A 22,482-nucleotide genomic window follows, 5' to 3' on the forward strand; every position below is an offset into this window, starting at 1 on the left:
ATTTATACTAAAAAAATGACGAAAATACACTCAGATTTTGAGATACAAGGAGAAGAAGCCGTGGATTCTGGTCAAATCTTTGATTAAATACAAAAAAAAAATACACTCAAAAAATGATGAATACATTCAAATACAATCAGATCTGATATACAAGGAGGAGAAGTAGCCATAGATTCCGATCCAATCTCCAATCAAATGCTAAAAATTATACCTAAAAAATGATGAAACACTCAGATATGAGATCTTATGTTATTCACGGATTTTGATTTCTCCGATGTGCGCCACGCGCTGTTGCCGAGTTTGAACTCCAAAACAAACAGCCACTCAACGCCAGCAACGGTGGCGCCGCCACATCCTTTCCAATTTTCAGTCATCAGTCGTTGCTGTCACCACCAAAACAAAGATCACAACGTTGTTGACAGAAGACACACACGAAAAGGAAGTGTGGAGAAAAATAAAAAGAAAAGTTTCAGATTATAGTAGTACCAAAAGCTAGAGAGAAATCAGAGGTGGACCAGTTGGATGCATTAATACTTCCTCGGGATTTAGGGTTTTGGTTTGGGATTGAGATTGTTCAACGACGCTGTATGCTGAGAACTCTTTAAGGTGATATGATTTTTCTAATTTTGGAGGACAGAGGGTGTTGAGGGAGAAATACAAGCCATAAACCTAATGTATTTGGTATAGATATAGATGATAATTTATAAAATCATTGTAACTACTAAATATAAATAAGTTAAAAGAAAGTTGCTATCAATAATTACCTCTTAGAGATAGCCATGCTAAGTAATTATTTCATTTTTTGTATGAAATGTGTGTATACAGACTACGACATGTCAATTTCAATCGGTTTAGGTGTTTTGTGCCAGCAATTAGCAGCCCGAGTTAATATACCATGCCAATTTATCGTTAGAATTTTAAGAAAATACTCGGGCTAAGCCCAATAACTACCTTACGAGGCTTTACAGAGAAGAGATAATGGCTTTTATAGAAGAGGCCCAAATGAGTGGTGCTTCATTGTGTGGGCTTCTGATCAATGAGCCTTGATATATGTTATTTGTTTTTTGGAATTTTTACTCATTGTAGCTGTTATACTCTATTTTAACCAAAGTCAAAATAGTTTACAACATCCCGGTAATTCCGAGGTTAATTAAAGTTATGGAGTCGCCACCTAATTATTTATGGTGAATTAGGACACCTAAAATTCATTAAAGTTATTTTCTAAAGTTAACTCCGTTTTAAGGTCTACTGACTTAAAGATTCTAGGTAGGGGTTCAATTAGTCTAAAGAGAAGGTATTAGGCATCCTTTAAGACCCATTAACAATGGTTAACCGACCGGACTTATATTAATTAGGCTAAGTGTAAATGGAAAGCTTAAAGTACGCTCAAACCAAACAATGGAAGGAAATGCTCAGCAAAGCTAATTTCGGAAAAAGAATTGTTTTGTATTCTATAGATTGATCGAAATAGCAGACACTTTAATAATTGACTGCTCTGAAAAGTAGAAAGGGGCTTCAGATTTAAACGGGTCTCCGAATGCATTTTTTGTGTAAGAGAACATTTAATGTTAAAAGTAAGTTGAAGCTAAAAACGTTGTTTTAAATTAGAAGGATCTGCTATAATCCTTATTATCCCTCAAAAGAAATAAGTACTATTATTTTATTTTATTTTAGCTTGAAACCAAATTAACACTCAAAACCGTGCGTCTTACAAATGTTCAATATCCTAAAGTTATTAAATTATTAGTCCTAAAAAATGTTATAAGGCAAGGACTTTAAATAATTACTTAAGGTTTAGTCATTAATTAATTGTATAATAATTCTACCTTCCACAGCAAGTCCATAACTGAAAATAAAATCATTAACCATCATAAATAAGCAAAGCAAACAGAGAAAAGTGGGACGATTAAGTAGCACGTTCGGCTTTAATGGGAGGACAAAATCCCCTCTGTAAATTGATATTTGAGAGGCAAGAAAGATCCGTGCAGATATGTGGACAACATAAGCGGCGTCGTTGAGTTTCAACAGAAAAACTCTTCGACTCCGGTGTTCATGCGAAAGACAAAATAAGGACAGAGAATTAGAGAACAGATATTTGTTTCTTAACATTTAGGGAGGTAAAATAAGCAAAGTGAAACACATATTAATAAAAGTTATAGCATAGTCAATAGGAAACTCACATAAGCAAAGGATAAATACGTGAAGTTGTAAGCTAGTAACAGATTCTCAGATCTAGTTACCTCTTATGGGTGCAGTGAACAAGGGCTTTGAGGTCTCAGATCTACTCCTTTGTGAGCAAGATTGAGTTGGACAGAGAGTAAGAATAATGAAAATGCTAAAATTTCTTTGAGAGATAAAAAATATAAATATCTTAGATGAGAGAGTTTTTCATGAATCCAAAAAAAAAGAAACCTTCTTTTTCGTTATTAATAAATTTGAAACTCGACACAAATGAATTCCGAAATCTCTGCCATAGCTAAAGTCCACTGAGACAGAGAGAGTGACTCTAGAAATTAAAGGTTCTTAAAGTTTTCAAATGTGCAGGGAATGTATTTGATATGTAGTGTTTGAAGATGCTCAAAAAAATCTGCTTGCTGAAGCCTTTAATAAAGTATTTATAGATGTAGAAAACTAAAATTTGTGATTTTGGGCGGGATTTCAAAGTTGAAGAAATCTGTTTGTTTTGAACGTTGGTGGTGGAAAAATAATGAGGAGGGAGAGAGGTGATTTGGTAGTAGAAAAAGTAAAGATTGTGTCGTTGAGATTGGGGGAGAAGGAGCAAAATTTAGGGAAAAGGTGATATGTAGTAAAAAAAGGAGGAAACATGTGGAACCCATTAAAGAAAAAAGGAAAAAGAAATCAAATGTGTGCAGATGTGTGGAGATGTGTGGAGCATGTGGGAAAAAAAAAAAGGTCAAAAAGGGTAGGAAAGGGTGCAGAAAAAATAAAAGATGTAGAAAATGAGGGAGAGAGAGTGCGGCTGAAGGAGAAAAATGAGGAAAGAGAAAGGGGGCGTGCGGCGTGAGATGAAGAAAGAGGAGTGCAAAGCTTTTTTTTTTTTTTTGGTAGATAGCATTATCAAGAATTTTTCCCTTGTAAAATAATATTTTGACGAAATAAAAATTATAACACGTTGTTTTAAAATACGAGCTTCAAAATGAGTCCAATATTGATATACTTCCGAGCAATATTTAAAAATATATAAAAAAAAATGCGGTCAAAATGAGCCGTAATTCATACGTCATTTTAATTAATAATTTTTCCGAGTTAGACGGGGCGAGATACGTATCTTCTTTTCAAATCACGTTTGTAAAAGTAAATAACTCGTGATTTCTTGTAATTATTTTTTTTTTTTTATGAAAATAATAATTAAACATCAATTTTTGCAATTTTCTCATGATTTTTAATTTTTAATTTTTTTAAGGGCATCCTACTCCGTCGTGGACTCGAAAAATTTAAAATTTAAAAGACGCGATTTATGAGGTGAAAATTGGGTGTCAACAGTAGCTTCTTTTAAGACCTAATTATTAATATTAACTACCCTTTTATTTAATTATATTTAGTAGCTAATTAAATTTTCTAAATTACAAATGGTAGCTATATAAAAAAATACATACCCAAACACATATATCTTTCTTTTTTCCCAATCACTACCCATTTCAGATTTTTTATTTCTCAAAACCCTAAAAAATCTCTCTTCCCTTCTCTCAACCACCACACCATGGTCGCGCCTCTCTCTCTTCTCCCTCTCCCTCCGTGCTCAACCCTCTCTCTCTCCGCCGCCCCTCTCTCTCTTCTCTCTCTCCCTCTGTGCTCACCCTTCTCTCTCTCTCTTTTCACTCTATCCGGTGAGACGATGGCACAAATCTGGCCGTTTGTATTGTTGGTGGTGGCGGAAATGGCACTGGTTTTGAGATAGTGGCGGAGAAGATGACATGGAGGTGGAGAGATTAGGGTTTTACTGGTGGTGGAAAGATTAGGGTTTTTTTTGTGGTGGTGGTGTCTCAAATTTGGGTTTTTCGTGGTGGTGGTGTCTCAGATTAGGATTTTGGTGGTGGTGGAGAGATTAGGGTTTTTGGTGGTGATAGTGTCTCAAATCTGGCCGTGTGTATTTGTTAAAAGCTAAATACAAATACATTAAAAAATCTACATCTCACAAATACACAATGTTTGAATGTATTTGTCTTTGTATTTTTTGAGTGTATTTTCTTAATAGCCAAACACACTGTTTTTGAATGTATGTGTCATGCATTTGAATTTTTTTTCTCTTGTATCTGAATGTATTTGTTGAAATCCATTCAAATACACGAAAATTTGAATATATTTGGCTTCATATGTAGTTGGACTGTACACAATGTATTTGAAATACATCAAAAAAAGCCACTGAAATACATCAAAAAAATAATAATCAGTAAAATACATTAAAAAAAAAATCACTGAAATACATTAAAAAAAAGACACGAAAATACATTATAGCAAAAAACAAAAAAATCACTGAAATACATCAAAGCAAAAAAAAAAAAGAAATCACTAAAATACATCAAAAAAATATATTAATATCTAATTTAATAGTTCCACCGTTAAAGGCTAAAATCAAGGATCCTGTTTTTTTTTTTACCATGTTCTCATGTATTTGTAGGCAACAAATACACGCGAAAACATATACTATTTTGCTAAAATGTAGCTACAAATGGTAATATTTAAAAGGGTAGCTACAAATGGTAGGAAGCTACAATAAGGTAGTCATTTGAGTAAGTTTGCCTTGTTTGTTTTGTTTAAAATAGTTCTTAATTCAAATAATCTATACTATATTAAAAGCACGAAGGACTTTAAAAATATTGATTGAACTTTTTGCCCTTCATTAAAACTCTATAATGGAAAAAATAGTCATTTAATGATTTTTCTAATATTAGGAGTTAAAAATCCATTAAAATTTAATTGTTAAATATTTCCTTATTTGAATTACGTAACTAAAGTTTAAGACAACTTTAGGATTTTGAAATTCATTAAAATATTTGGCTTTAATATCTTTCCTTATTTAATGATACATGAACTCCTAAAATTCATGTATCACTTATATCCCTAGCCTTTGTACGTATTTGCACAAAAAAAAAAAAAAAAAAAACCTCTGAATATTGCATTGTTCAGGTTTAGGATTCTTTAGGTGCCGTATATTGCATCTTTCCTTATTTGAGTGATACAAGAACTCCTAGATATTTGTACAAAAAAGAACCTTTGTATATTGCATCGTTTAGGTTTAGGATTCTTTAGGTGCCGTACAGTAGCGGATTCAGAATTTTCACTCAGGGTGTTCGAAAAAATAACTTGACCTAAATATACACTGTAATATATGTTCAGAGTGTTCAAAAATTTATATATGCACATGAACACAGAAAATTTACCCTAAATATACACTATAACTTTTTGTCCAGGATGTTCAGGTGAACACCCTGGCCTCTTACTGCATCCGCCCCTGGTGCCGTATATTGCCGTTTGTTTTGGTTTAGGATTTTTTTAGCATTTCTTTGTTTAGGACGAACCTTTTGATGTCATGTGTCTTTGTATTTTTTGAGTGTATTTTCTTAATAGCCAAACACACTGTTTTTGAATGTATGTGTCATGCATTTGAATTTTTTTTCTCTGTATAAAGTTCGTTATTGGTGTAGGTTTAAAATTCAGTGTTAATGTTTTCAAACTTATATAAACGTATTTGTAATTCAAGAATTCTCTAATATTTTTTCTTCTTTTTTATCCTTCAGGTAGTTATCAAAAGAATCGCTCCGCTTTAGTTCTCGAACCTTTTATTTGTTTCCTCTCACTTAAGCATGTAAGTACAAATCCAAAAAGGAGTAAGCACCAAAACTTTCTCAAGTCTTCTTGTTATTTTCTCGCTATTTTTGTCTATCTAAATTTTTTTTTTCCCCAAAAGTTTCAAAATTCTTGTAATCTAATAGGAGGAAATTGTAATTAGTGAAGAAAGTCATTGTTGTCTTGGCTTATTTGTAAGGAGTATTTTTTTTTCAGTTATAATATTTTAGATTTAGGAGTTAATTTTCTCTTTCTTTACTTGGAGTTGTTCGAAACTATTTTTCTACTTTGAGTTATCAGGAATATTTTGTCCATTTAATACGACGATTTCCATTTAATACGACGACTAGGATTTATCAAGAAAAAATCTTTACATCTTCCTAAAGAGGTTTTTAGGCTCATGGGGATGAAATTCGTCGCATGAGGATTCACGACGACCAATAATTCAAGTCGTGGTGGCTAGAGACGATCCGCTTCCGCAAGGAGAAAACTCATAAATCTCCTAACTAGAATTTACAACAATATTCTTTCTTATGGAATGGTTAAACAATACTCACAATGACCCACATCTGCAAACGAATCCATCGTAGACTTGGTTTTGATGCATGCTCACAATTTGCGTTCAATCGTATTCTAATCCATGTATGCCAAGAGCCTGGGCAAGAGAATGAAAAACAAAATAGACACCGGATAAAGCGGTCCACGCGAACATCGTTATGCTTCTTTTTGGGACTCAAAAGAGATGAACAAGAGTACTAAAGAAAAAGCGGTGAACAAGAGACCATTGTGTTTCTCTAACCAAAATCATTACATTATTAATTCATAGCCCAATCTGTAGAGGTAGGCTAAGCAGTATGTAGAAAATTCAAAATGCTCTTCTCACCTATGGTACTATTCCCCTCTCATACTCTATCTTTTTGTTGTTCGGTGTGTAATTATGTAGATTAATTATTTATAACCATATATTTGTTTGTTTAGCAATCACATGTTAAAAGTGCAATCAGATCGAATCTTGAAAAGAGTTTGCAAGGATACGCAAAGGATTTAAGCTCTTTACACCTTAGAGATGCAAGAAGTAAAAAGAAGTTTATGAGTCGAGAGAGAAGGCGCGAGCAAGAGCCAAGAAGAATAAGGATTCTATTTTCGTGCATCGTTGAATATGTGTATGGCCACTATGACTCTATAAAAACTAAAAAGCCTTTGTTTTTTGGTTTATCTGTCAATGTAATGAAGATATTTTTCTTTTTCTGTTTGTCAATTTTAGAGATTTGATTGGATTGAGAAATATTAGCTATCATGGTAAATGGGGACCTCATTTTAATTTTTTTATGGTAAATTTATACTATGAAGGTTAGTAAAATTCTTTAGTGTTTTGTAAATTAGCATCGTCACAAATGTTCTTTAGCTAATACTTGATATAAACAACTCCTTAATACTACTATCAAGGAGTTGATTGCATCCTCCTTTTTCTTTAAATATTCTTTTGTATGACATATTTATGAGTGGTTCCTGAAACATACATGTAATCACTCAATTCAAACTTGCATGTATTCACTCTTTTTTCCTCTGGGAGTTAGGATGAAAAGAACCACGCTAAACTTTTGCTTATTCAATGATTCTTCCTTTATTTACATGGTAGGGATGACATTCACAACAAGATGCAGCTAATATTTTAAATTTTATCTTCAACGATATTAATATAATTGTTTTGCGCATGAAAAGAACTTACTATGTTTTGAAAGTTATGTCCCGAATATTGAATTTAGAAAGAATGTTCTTCTCAACTATGGACTGGGACATCCTTGGACTTGGAGATAATTCTGGACTAGGATTCTTGATTATATGCTTGTCTTGTTCTGCTTTTGTTTGGAAAAATCTTTCCAAAGTCTCTTTAACTATACTTTCTATGTTGTCATTTTTTTTTCTTTTATGCAAGTATGCTTTTCTTGGTAGAAGGAGCTCCTTGCGTCAGTGTCTTTGGTAATCTTCGTCTTGTCTGGAGAGATGAACATCCCTTATCTTCACTTTTTGACAAAGTGACAGCCATCAACGGATTTGATGAGTCTTTACCGGCTACCGTTTGAACCGGACTAGTTGTATCTTTATCTGATACAGTGAATCTATTTGCTTTCAGTGGGGAATGCACACCCGTCTCATCTATTTTTGTCTGAGATGGAGAACTCTGAGATTGCACCAATTCGAACTTAACCGCTTGTAGTCTTTGTTCTAATGTCTTTACTTGATCCAAGAGTTGATTTTTTCTTGAACCAATGTCTCTTTCTGTTGGTTTAATCTCTTGACCACTTTAGTCATAGTAGAACAGTGATCACAAAAAATCACCTTGTCTGTGTCTTTTTGTATATTGTACTGAGGGGTTTTATTTGGATTTTGTCTGAGAGCTGGAGAAATATAGTAGTTTGGACCCAATACTCCTCTAGCATAGTCTAATGCCTCAGTGAAATCATTAAAGCCTTTAAAAAGAGGTTTTCTTATATTTTTAATAGAATCTAAAACTTTTATCCAGGTCTGAAAAATACCATTAGTTCTACCATGGATTACAACATAAAATTTAAATTTCTTGTCTAGATTTTTGTCTATAAAATACTGACAAAGTGCATTTAGAGTGGCTACAAAATGACTAGTGTCTTTTCTGTTATGTGATATCCATAAATTATCTACTAAACATGTCTGTTGTTTGTCTATTACATATTCTAGTAATACCTTAAAAGTTAAGTTAGATGGCGGAAAAAATATTAAATTATTGGTTCCAAAATGTATTCTTTCTAAAGCGTTATTATTGTCTAATGCAGATGTAGGTCTAAAATGAAGGTTACCTAATACTGTCTGTCTGTATGTGTCTTAGGTTGAGGCTATGCCTTTCCCCTTGTCTGCTGTTTGAGAACTGGAAGGTCTCATGCTGTTCAAATAAAAAATCAGTTAGCAATAATCTTTAGTCTACTTAATTGGTCTGCTAAATTATTATTTTTTCCTTTTATATGTTCAAATTTTAAATTATAAATAGAAATGGTATCTAAAAAGTTTAGCTATCGTCTTCTACTACTATTTTTATCATTTATCTTTTGATAGAATTTAACTATAGCTTCGCAGTCTGTTCTAACTAGTATTTCTGGTTTATTTAGGATATATAGTCTAAAACTATTTAATCCATATATTACAGCTAAAATCTCTGTATCTATACTACTCATATATCCTTTTTCTTTGTACTTACCACTTTGATAAGCACATATCTTTTCTTCATTTTTATTACTGTATTTATTGGGCTTTGATTTTAGTACTGCTCCCCATTCTTCAAAACTACCGTCTGTTTCTATAATTAAATAGTATGTTTCTAGAGGCATGTTTAAATAGGGAATGTTTTTTATTTTTTCTTTAATTTTTTGTACTAATTTAATGTCTTCAGTATTAAAGTGTTTTTGACCATTAGATCCAGTCTTTGAATACAATGGTCCTGCTATTTTTCCTAAATCTTTTATAAAATTTCTAGCATAATTAACTATTCCTAAAAAAAATTGTAATTCTTTAACATTGTCTAACTTATCTGGCATTTCTAAAGCTTTTTTGGCTATATGAGGTTGTAACTTTATTTTACCCTCTCCTAGTACTACTCCTAAAAAATTTATATAATTTTTACATAATTCCATTTTTTTCTTACTAATTATTATTCCATTTTCTACGAATAGTCTAAATATCGTTTGTAGATGTCCTAAGTGTTCTTTAATATCTCTACTAAACACTAGTGTATCATCTACATATACTAATACAAACCTTTTGTATTCTCCAAATATACTATCCATTTTTCTTTGAAAAATTGGTGGAGCTGTCTTTAATCCAAATGACATTACTAACCATTCAAAATGTCATTCAGGATAGGTGAATGCAGTCCATTCTATACTTTCTTCATGCATTCGTACCTGCCAATATCCTGATTTACAATCGAATTTACTAAATATTTTCTTTCCTTGTATTCTATTAATTAATTCTGTTTTGTCTGGTAACTTATATCCATCTGTTCTAGTATTATCATTAAGTCTTTTATAGTTTATTACCATTCTCGCTTTTCCTCTTACCATTTCGCTATGATTTCTTACCATAAATGATGCAGATCTATGTTTAGAAGTAGATCTTCTTATTACTCCTAAATTTAATAATTCTTTTATTTGTGCTTTAAAGTCTTCCACATCTTGGTTAGTTGCTTCTATTGAGGCTATTTTAATTATATATTCTGGGTTTATTATGTCTAATTTACATACAATTTTGTTATTTTCCCAATGTTTTAAAGGTTTTTCTCCTATAATTTCTATCTTATCTAGTATTCTTATTATATTATCTAAATCGTTTTGATTTTTTATTACTCCTATCCTTTCTATCCCTATTTTAAAATTATATAACTCTGTTTCTATGTCTATTAAAGTATAATTTTTTTCTAACGAATCCTCTTCTCCTAGAATTTCTTCTTCTTCTAGAGTTAATTTTTTTATTTCTGGCTTACCTTTACAACATGTATTATTTTCTTGACACTCTTTACAACAACTATCTTCTTTCTTTTGCAGGTTGCTTTGGTCTGTGGTAGGGATCTTCTTATGACGAATTATAGTTTCAGTCTTAAGAACTTGTACTGGTGTATGAGTAATATTTTTTAAGAAGATTACTCCATCTCTTGTAATCATACAGCTGTCATTATTATGTAACATAAAGTCTAATCCTATGACAAAATCTACATTTATATTAAGGTCTCTTACCCATATCTTATCCATTTTATAGCTTGGTTTGTAAAATTCTGAACATGTATTTATAAAGCTAATGTAGGCCTTATGAACATAATGCCTATATATGTTATGTGTTCCATCCATTTGCATGGCTACAACTGATTTTTCTAGAATTTTTATTAAATTAGGTGGAACTATTCTTTTGTTTATTATGCACTTTGTGCATCCTGAATCTACTAATGCTAATGTTTCTATCTCATAATCATCTATTTTAATTCTTGCAAGTATTTTTATTGTTCCTAATTTTTTATCTTCATTACATACTAATGCTTCATGGTCTTCTATTCTCATTAATTCTGCTTCAGAATCTTCTGGTATTGTTCTTAATGGTTTCATTATTGGTTGTATATTTGATAATCTTATTTCGTCGTCTTCACTATCTCCTTCTTTTTGTTTTCTTCTTTCTAGGTTACATAATCTAGTTTCTAATTCATTTATTCTTGTTTCTAATGTTATTATTCTTAGATTAATAGTAGGGTCTTCAATTTTCTTATGAGTTTCCTCTTTATTTATTTTTGTCTTAAATTTTTTTTCTATACACATTATACATCCTTCTATATAACAATTTTTACATTTAGCTCTTTTGTCTCTACTAGGATACCATTTACAAAAAAAACATGCATTACTATCCAATCCCTTATTTCGTTCGAACTCATGGTTACAGTCTTCCGCTATATTTGCTAAATTATCTATTGCTTCTAAGTCTAGATTTTCTAATCCTATTTCATTGATTAATTCTTCTGCTTCTGAGTCTGACGAGTCTGTTTTGATTTTTTCTTCAGTGTCTACACTTACTATAGAATATATACTTTCTGTATCTGACATATATTCGTCTACATTTATTAATGTTTCTTGAAAATCTTCAATTAGCTGAGAATTTCTTGTCTTATTATTTATTCTGGACATGTATTTGCTAAGTGTTCTACACTTCCACAAGTAAAGCATTCTAGTTTATTTTTATAATTCCTTTCTGTTCGATATTTTCTGACATGCCTATTTCTGTCTAAATAAGGTTTTCTGGCTGCTAATTTTCTAAGATAATATTTCTTTCTATTATATTGAGGATAATTTCTATTATAATGTGTTCTGTATTTTTTATGTTTTTTCTTTTTGTAATTGTCTTTATCATAGCTTTGTGTAGTGTAAACTACGCTTTTACAAAAATTCATTTCATTTTGTTTTAGCTGTTTTTGTATCTGTATATGGGTACATTTTTCTTGTAGTATATCCATTATATGTTGTATTCTATGTCCTATAGACCATTTTAGATTAGGATTCTGCACTACTCCGTCTCTCTTATTCCATCTATCTTCTATTTCTCTTCCTAAGGCTCCTGGTAGTTTATTAAACAATGTTTTACCTAATTCTTGATCAAACGCATTTCCACTAATAGTACAGTAGTAAAAATAATCGTTTAATTTTTTTAATATGAAACCAACTACTTATGCTTAGTTGTTCTAATTTTATTACCGCATTTCTTTGTAGTACTAATAATCCACTATTTGGATCATCTCCTGTAATTAAAGTATGTGTTTTATTAGTAAAATTATATGGATTTGCTCCCATAGATACTAAGTGTTGAAATTCCATTGGAAAATTTTCCTTATAAGCTTCTCATAGAGCTTTGGCTGATTCTCCTAAAAAAGTTTCTAAATATTTATACATTGTTTCTGCGTCTGTATCACTATGTGTTTTTATATAGTTTGCTACTACTATTCCTTTCCAAAGATCTATTACTGAATTTCATCTTTGAGGATCATGTGCTGCTATATTTAATATTTTACCTTTACTACCTCCTTCTTGAAAAATAATAGGTTCTTCTATAGGCATTTTTTTTCCTGATGGTTTAACATTGTCTATAGGTTCTCCTGTGTCACGCCCAGAACCATGGCCTGGGCGAAACACGGCACTCGGTGCCTTACTGCATGTGACCGAGTGAACCACATGGCTTGCTGAATCATCATAAGGCATAACATGAGCAGAATATAACGTGAATGCATGACGAGCCTTTATAAAACGTAGTAAGTCATAATACTTAATAAAAATACATGTTTAAACATGAGTGCGGAAATAACATGAATGAGCCAAAATGGCTATACGACTCCGAATGTCTGACATAACATAACTGACTTGTCTAGTCTATGAAACCTCTATCATGAGTCTGACTGGAAAACATACTTACTCGGACAAGGCCCCAAGCATACCTTAGATGCATAACTAATCATAAAACAAAAGTTGACTAAACCCCGAATGAGATGGGGCTCACCAATAAGCTGATACGAATGCTGTCCTACTGAGCAGATGTGTCATCCTGTATATCAGTACCTGCATCGTGAAATGCAGGCCCCCATGCAATAAAAGGGGACGTCAGCACATTGAATGCACTGGTATGTAAAGCAACTAAAAGAAATAACATGGAACATGGAATAACATGATAAGAACTGAAACTGAAAACCTGGACATGAACATGAGCATGAGTACATATATATATATATATATATATATATATATATATATAACCTAAGTAAAACATGATAAGTAGGGAGAGCATTTCATAAACCGACACATGATATCACCACGTGGATAAGTGGAGTCTGGTACCTCGTCGGACCAACAGAGCCCCTATACCTTGCTAGGGTATAAGGTGGTAACGTGCCTGATGGATCCATTCAGTGTAAAATTAAGGTATTGTCCTAACTGGGCGGAGCGATCCTTGTCCTATGGTGGCTACATAGTTTCAGGCTATCTGAGCCTTCTCGGTAATTCGTGCAGCTCCCAAAAACATGAACATAGTATAGTTGGCTAAGAAGCCCATGATTTTCGTGAATTAACTTGTACTTGTCTTGTAATCATGATTTCACGAAATAACTTGTAAACATGGTTTCATGAAATAACTTGTAAACATGATTTCATGAAATAACTTGTAAACATGGTTTCATGAAATAACTTGTAAATATGGTTTCATGAAATAACTTGTATTTAGTATGTATGTATCTTGTATCATAGCATGAAAGTAATTATATAATATAGTTGCATGAAAACTTGTAGACATGTAGGATATTCATGAAATAATCATTTTTATTTAAAAACATGTATGCAAGAACCCATGGAATACGAGATATGGGTTTTCATGGATTACAGACTGATTCTCAATAATCATATGGAGTTATTAAGAACACAATGATACAATCATAGCAATTCATACATAATATAATCATGGACATGGACCTAGGGTTATCATGAGCATAGTATAGAATAGAAACCCTAATTTTGTAAAGTTTCATACTTTATGGATTAGGAGGTGTGGGGAAGAACAATGATGTTCCCACACGTAGATAGTAACTCTACATACCTTAGTCGCTCCAAAACTTGAATTAAAGACTTGAGGTTTGAAGAAGATTTACAAAATCTTGAATTCTTGAACCTTGAGATGGGTTTTCTTGAAAACCCTAGTTTTGGAATGATAATTTCTTGTTTAGATTACAAGGATATGTATTCGAATTGATTTGGAATAATTAGAGTAGGCTTACCTTGGTGTTCTTGATGATGGAAGAGGATAGGAGGTCGTTCTAGGGCTTGAAGGAATGAAAAATAATGATTTGAACTGATATGGACGAATATATACTGTTCTGGAAAATCAAATTTTCGGCCCAGTTAAATACTGGCCGTATTTTGAAATACGGACTGCACTGTGTCTCTTCAGTAAAATGGCCATAATTCTTTGCACAGATGTCTGTTTGACCCTCATAATATACTGTTGGAAAGGTATTTCAAAGATATACAACTTTCATCAAGGAAGTTTTCCCAAATTACAAATACGTTTTTAAATACGGGCCGTATTTTAAAATACGGTCCGTATTTAACCATATGACATCCAAATGCCAAATTCCAGAATGCTCAGAAATCCTTGGTGCCAGTTTAAGACTTGAATTACGGGCTGTATACTGAAATACGGTCACTGTTCGTGGGCGTAAACCACCATCGTACAACTGAAGAGGAAATTTTCAATTCCCGCATTCTTTATCAGGTTTTCTAAGCCTAGGATCATGGTCGAAGCTTATGTTAAAGGTACGGGGTGTTACATCCTGCTGTTCTAAAAACTCTTCTTCTAGGTACATTTCCTGCCGAGGGTCTTTCGGAAACAGCGGTCCTACCTTGGTAGGACTAAGGTCTGCGTACACTCTACCCTCCCCAGACCTCACGATGTGGGATTTCACTGGGTTGTTGTTGTTGTTGTAGGTACATTTCCTGTGCTTGTGTCCACTGTGTGTTGTTCTCCTGTTGTTCTTTGAAATGGACTAGAACTAGATGCACTAGATTCCATTAATTCTTTTTGGCTTATTATTGAGTCTATCTCTATTTCGTCATCACTATATTGCATATCTTCTAATATTTTATCGAATTCGTCTGATTTCTTTTGGTATATATGTTCTACTCTATATCCCCAATTATCAATTCGAGCTTCACATAATTTAAAATGACTTATGGTTTCTTCTATCGTTAGTTCTCCTAACTTACACCCTTTACATCTAAAAAGCATATTTTTGTTTTCTTTTTGGAGTCTTTTTGCTTCTTCTATAGCTATGTCTACCGCAAAATCGTCTTGTATTAGTTCTATATTCATAAAATTTGATTCTGTAATTTCATTTTCATCTAAAGTACTTTCTTTTTCTATGTCTTCTGTGGCTTATAATTATAATTAGTAAAACGTATAGATGTCTCTCCCTTAGAATTAGTGTACATTAGGTGAGATTCTGGCTGTAGAATCTTTTTTCTATTAAAATCTTCTAGATTCCATTCCATCCCTGCATATTCTTCAGGATTTATTTTTATGGGTTTTATTAGTCTTATTCCTCTATTTCCCATTACTTCTACTACATCTTCTACCTTAATTTAAAATTTTGTATTACTATTATTAGTCATTTTTCCTAGAAATCCTACGTATATTAATAAATTATTACCGTCGCACATCTCTTCATAACCCTTGGTCTGTATTCCTATTTTTATGTGCTTTCCAAATTCTGCTAAATTCATTATAAAATCTGGGCTAATATAAAAGATTCCTCCATTATTTGTCATGTGTACTTCTGTTAGTCCTATTATTGATTTTTTCATGTCTGACCATCTACTATCATAAATTACTATTAAAACTTTAGTTCCTAAGTTCTTTCTAGTTAATCCTTCTAATCCTACTACTATTAATCCCATATGCATTAAACTTCTTCCAGTATTTTTTATTTGTCTTACAGCCGCTGGGTCTATTAAACTTATTGTAGTAACTTTAGTTCCTATGAATGATAATCGTTCTTCTCTATAATGTCTATATAATTGTACTGTACTTGAGAACTGTCCTATATTATATAAGGTTTTTGGATTTAATAGTTTTAATTGATTTTGTTGGAAAATCTGTATGTCTCGGTCTACATCTATTACCTCACTTAACTGTTGGTTATTTTCCTCTGGTGTTCTTCTACTTAAAATTCTTGATAAGAAATTATTACCTATTCTATTATCTGAAAAACTTACTCTTGGTCTTTCTTGCCTTTCTGAGCCTCTTTCGTTTCTTGATCTAATTGGAAGAAGGTCCATTTGTGTGCTTTTCTGGTTATTTTGACTTTTTCTTTTTGAGGTGTTATTTCTACCTTTTTTAATTGGTCTATTAATTCTTCAACTTCTTTATTTTTAGGGGTCTCTTTATTTTTCTCTTCTTGTTGTTCACTTAACAACCGAACGCGCTCACCTATTAATTCTAACCTTGGTACTATTATTTCTATTTTCTTTATTATTTCTAATATTAATGAAATTATAGTAATATTTTGTTGTAGTATTATTTGATCCGATTTAGCGTTAGGTATATAATCTTTATAGTCTGCTGGTAAAGGTATAGAATTTTCTATTAATTTTGAGGCTTCTTCTTGAGCTAAAGTTGGTCTGCTCATGAAAGACTGATTTCTTTTAGTTCTTCTACTGTCTTTTTTAATTCTTTAATATCACTAGTTAAAACTTCTACCTGTTGCATTATTTTAGAGACTATTTGGGTTGTCTTTAGTTCTATCTCTTTTGGTTTTTCTGTAATAACTTTAACTAACTTTTCTATTTCCGTCTTTGTAGGTAATGTTTCTAGATTAAATTTGTTAACTAGAGTCTGGACTTTCTTTTCTAATTCTAATTCTTGTGTTTTTAAGTAATCGAGATTTTGTTCTAATTTTTTGAAAGTTTTCTTTTGTTTAATCTGGGATGCTTCTACCACCTCTAATATTCTAGTGATGTCTTTATTATTTTCTTGTATTTTTTGACTAAAATTTATGACTAAATCTACTAATGTGTTCAACTGTTTGTCTTCACTATGTAATATATGGTCTCCGTTACTGAAATTACACTGTATAATACTATGATCTTTTAATGCTCTATATTTCTTTTCTGGGTATATTCTTAAGTCTAAGTATTCTAGATTTTTTAATGTATCTATTTTTTCTAGGCTTATTTATTATCCTAACGGAATTTTTATTTTACAAACTTTCTTCTGGTACTCTATACTAGTTGTAAGTCTTTCTATATCTTCTCTTAGACCTTGTAATTCCCACGTTATAGCAGAGATTGTTTCTTCATTAATCTGACTTTGTAGGAGTCTATTATTTATTATTGATGATAATGTTTCTGAATTTAGTATCTCTAAATACGCACTTAAGGCTTTTTCTACTTGTCTATTTTCTCGTCTTTTTTCTAAATCTCTATATAAATACCAATGATTAATAACTATTTGTCTAACAAAGGGTAGTGTTCTCATACGATTAATATGGTCTAAATCGCTTTTGGTTCTTTGAGGTCTTTCTAGATTTTATATATCTTAGTAACTTATATTCTAATCCTGATATTATGTCTATTAACTTTTGTAGTCTTAACTGATTTTCTTTAGTATTACTTAATCTTATATATTCTTGATATAGTTTTTCTAGCTCTTGTTTTACCTCTAAATAATTATCTTGCATTACCCTAAGGGGATAAATTTTACTTGTTGCTCTAGATGTCTAATATGATCTTCAGCTCTAACTATCTCGTCGTTGATAAAAAATATTTCCCAATTAAGATTATATCTTAAACTTAGTATTGTTATATTATTATGTAAGTCTCGGCGATGGACTACGTCTATGTATCTACTGTATTCAGTTAAAAACTTTCTTGTTTGTCTAAGATTTGCAAGTCTTTTTTTGGGTGAAATATATCATACGATAATTATAACTTATATATTGAGTAAAACTATGTTGTCTCATATAATCTTGTCTAAATATAGGTTTAAGATATAGGTTTAGGTTCAAAAATCTTCTCGCTCTGATACCAAACTTAGAGGGGGTAGTAAATTTTATAAATTCTTTCAATAAGAAAAGTTCAAAGGACAAAGCAGGAAAGTAGTGTTGTTTTCAAATAAATTTTTAACAATCCTACTCGGTACTTCCTCACTCCGATATATATATATATATATATATATATATATATATATATATATATATATATATATATATATATATAATTGTGTTGCGCATGAAAAGAACTTACTATGTTTCGAAAGTTATGTCCCGATTATTGAATTTAGAAAGAATGTAAATAAACTACTAATATATATATATATATATATATATATATATATATATATATATATTTGTAAATAAATATTTATTTGGTATTAATTTAAATCCATAGATAAATCTTTTGTTCGATTTTATAAAAAAGAATACCTGGATATCGCACAAATTTGATGAATGTTGGTGTTGTTTAACTCATCTAAATTTATTATTGTATATTGTAGTGGTGCATTTTTATTTTTTATTTTTTTTAGCCAAGGGTCTATTGGAGACAGCTTCTCTACCATCTTTGTGGTAAGGTTTGTGCACATCTTTCCTTCCTCAGATCCCACTTGTGGGATTACATTGGGTACGTTGTTGTTGTGTTGTAGTGATGCATTAGAAAACGTTTCTTTTAATTTGTTCAATCAATTCTTATCTTTGATTCAAGTCGTTTTTTTAAATCTCTATTTGTTATTAATATGTAAATCTGTAAGTAAATTTCTTTTTGATATTTTCATAAAATCTGTAAATAAACTACACTTGGATATACATAACATATTGGTAGTTCATATAGTATTAAATACGTATAAAATTACAAATATTAATTAAAATTTTCATCTTTACATGTTTAGACGATATTGAATTAAGCTATTTTTTCAGTTGTTTCATAATTTAAACAAATGTTACATTTATTTTTTATGTCAATTCTCCCCAATAATTTATTCTTTTTGTATATGCTTTTATTGTCTGACGCGGAACACACGTGCAATGCACGTACGCTAAACTAGTCCAAAAGAAATGTTCGAGTTCGACACTATTGTCGAATTAACCACACATACTAGAGGGAGCTAGTGTTGGGCAGTAGCCATGTGAAGGGAGGTTAAATAGTAATGTTAGGGCCTAATTGGAAGGGTGGTCTTAAATTTGTGATCTCATTTGGTCCAAGGACAAAATTTCAAAGTTAAATAAGTTTTGCACTATGGACAACACTTTTTAACTTTTGACTTTGAAGAATTGCCTTTGAGACTAGTGAGGGTAAAAATTCAAGATAATCAATTCTCAAGATCATGGAGTGTAATTTCCACTAATTTGAAGGTGAGGATTTACGTTCCCAACCCATTCGATACCATTGATTTATATGGCTTCGTCCCATGTATGGTGTACATTATATACAACAAGTGAATCTGTTCGCGCTTTGTTGGATCTCCAAACAATTAGTTAATACATGAAATCATTAATCTTTTTTGTTAATTTAGTAGAGATAAGAGAATAAAATATTTATATATTATGCATAAAAAGATTACTTTTACAAGTTGATTAAATAAATTATACAAATTAATACTTTCTCCGAAAAGCTCAAACACTGCATAGGACTAATTCCCCGTTAATAACCTAACCTTTATAAGCAATTAGTTAGTGAGGCATCAACATCAGATGCTTTTTTGCTACGACACCCATAAACTCAACAAAACCTCAGAAACATTAGGAAAGAGAATGATGGAAAATTCACCAAAAGCGAGGGAGGGGTGTGTGTGTTAATGGAATCTTTCATGGGAAACAGGTCAAATTTACCCCTCTACTATGTGAAAAGGATCAGATCTACCCTTCACGTTAACAAAGTGGATCAAATATACCCCTTTTTCGTTAAATTTGTCTAAGGTGGATATCTAATCCCACATAACACTAATATTTTAGTGACGTGGACACGTGTGACATGCCACCTCACCACCCCAAACACATTTTGCCCCTCCCTTCCACTTCTTCTTCCACCACTACCACCTCCTTCCACCATCAGTGCCGCCATGACTACCACCATTTTCATAATTTCCACCTTCATTCAGTCAGACCATTCCCTTGCTGAATGGCCACCCTAATTTAATCACTATAGTTCAAATAATTTAATTGATGAACTTCTTCGAATGTCTTGATATTTCTTCGTCAGACTGTTTTTCGTTTTCTCTACAATCTTGAGATGATAAAAAGAGGTTCCTAAGTTCCATATTGAGCTTTAACAAGATTAGTAGAGCTATGCTTAATACCCTTTATTCTATTCGCCTTCCATATTCAATTCCGAAACACTCTTACTCTACTAACTTGACGCTAGCTTAAGCAGAAACAATGGTATTAGTTGTGTTCAAGTTCATAAGCGCTAATATTGATTGCTGGATCTACTTCCTACCTACTTGAATATGCCACACATCCCTACACACTTTTGATCAAGTTAACTACTCAAAACATTTTAGCCATAGTTAAGATGGTAAATTTTACTATCATTCTAGCACCCGAAAAGAGAAGCATTCTCTGGTTAATGGGTGTCAAAGTATCTGGAGACTAGATTTTCTTACTGTGGTCAAGTGAAGATGGAAATGTTGGTGGTCATGGTGGCACTGATGGTGGGAGGAATGGGAGTGCTAGTAGTGGAAGAAAGAAGTGGAGGGGATGGGTATATGAGTTGGGGTGGTCAAGTGGCATGCCACGCGCGTCCTCATCACTAAAATGTTAGTGCCACGTGGGATTGGACATCTACCTTAAACAAACTTAACAGAAAAGGGTACATTTGATACACTTTGTATTGTTAAGAGTATATATTTAAACCGAAAGTATAACAGTGAGTAAATTTGATCATTTTCATAGTAGAGGGGTAAATTTGACTCTTTTCCCATCTTTCATGACTTAAAATTATATTTTAGATGTAAGGCAAAATGGAATGTCAACACTACTTTACACAAAAGATTTCAGTTCCACTATTTCTCTCCCAGTCTACGTGGTTCAAGCTTGACCTAGTAATAGATATAGTCTTTGCGGATCGGTCTTTACTCTCCATATTTATATATAGTAGCATCTTTCATGAATAGTATTTGAAAAAATATCTGCAAGTAAGGGTTTAGATTACATATTCAGTGTATTATTTCAACTTCAACTTAAAAAAGAGATTTTTAAGTTGAAAAACTAGTTTGAAGCGTAATGGTTTTCACTAATCATATTATTTATTTATTTTTTCAAATTAAATTCATGTTCAAATACAATCGCGTTCAAATATTCTGTGATCAACATCAACTTTAATTTATTTTTCAACTTTGACCAATATTATCCAAACGGCCTCACGTCTGATACCATGATGAAATTGCCAACTTTACCTCATATTAGGAGACAAGTAAGGATTTGACTAACTAGAAGTGGAATTACCTTGTTCAAAGAGAATTAATTGAAATTCCTTCTTCGAAAAATTACACTACGCAAAAAGTTAAAAACTTATACGTTTTTATTACGCCCTCCGTTCCATAATAAGTGTCACCTTAGCCAAAAACACGCATATTAAGAAATCAATAATGCAATGTGAAGTTTACCAAATTATCCCTGTATAATAAAAATAAATTACTTTTACCTTTTGATTAGAGCATGTACAAGAAGTAAACCTTTTGACATTAGAAATCCAATAATATCAAGTTACTATATGGCTTTTCCAATGACCATTTAGATGTTACTTTATTGTCTAAGGGTAGAATTGAAAAAAAACTAGTCAATTTATGTTTTGATTTCCCAAGGTGACACTTATTATGAGATAAAAAAAATTGATTAAGGTGAGAACACTTATTATGGGACAGAGGGAGTATATGTTGAATTTTCTTTACATTTTCGTGTGTTTATCTTTTTTATATTTTAAATTTCTTTAATAAAAAGTTACCAAAAAAAATATTCTTTAATAAAAATCATGTCTCCACTACTACCATTAATTTCTCTCGCATTATAAGTGGGTCCTCTCGGTTCTCTCCGAGGAGGAGGTGAAATTTGCCATGTATGAAGTTCATTCATGCTATCAAAGTGCAAGTGTGCCTGGGCAGTGAGGCCGATTCAGCAGAACGACTCACAGATTAAGAAGTATCGTTAATTAAGTGAACTTTCATTTGGTTCTGTAGTTATTTATAATCCCATGTTATCCAAAGTCCAAACTATTTTAAAGACTTTGTTCTATCATATCATATGATAAGCTTCTTCTAAGAATTTAAACTGAAATGATCTCTTTATCAAGAAGGTCATTATATTCGAGAAAAGGACAAAAATGGTCTCTTAACTATGATAGTAGGTTCAAAATAGTCCCTTAACTATGCACTTAACGGTTTTAATCCTTTAAGTTTGTTACAAGTTAACAAAAATGGTCCCTTAACTATGAGAGTAGGTTCAAAATAGTCCCTTAACTATGCACTTAACGGTTTTGGTCCTTTAAGTTTGCCATAAGTTGACAAAATGGTCCCTTAACTATGAGGGTTGGTTAAAAATAGTCCCTTAACTAAAAAAGTTATCACTACCAAAAACAAGCGAAAAAA

The sequence above is a fragment of the Lycium barbarum genome, chromosome 8, assembly GCF_019175385.1.
Source record: "Lycium barbarum isolate Lr01 chromosome 8, ASM1917538v2, whole genome shotgun sequence".
In the NCBI taxonomy this organism is placed as follows: domain Eukaryota; kingdom Viridiplantae; phylum Streptophyta; class Magnoliopsida; order Solanales; family Solanaceae; genus Lycium; species Lycium barbarum.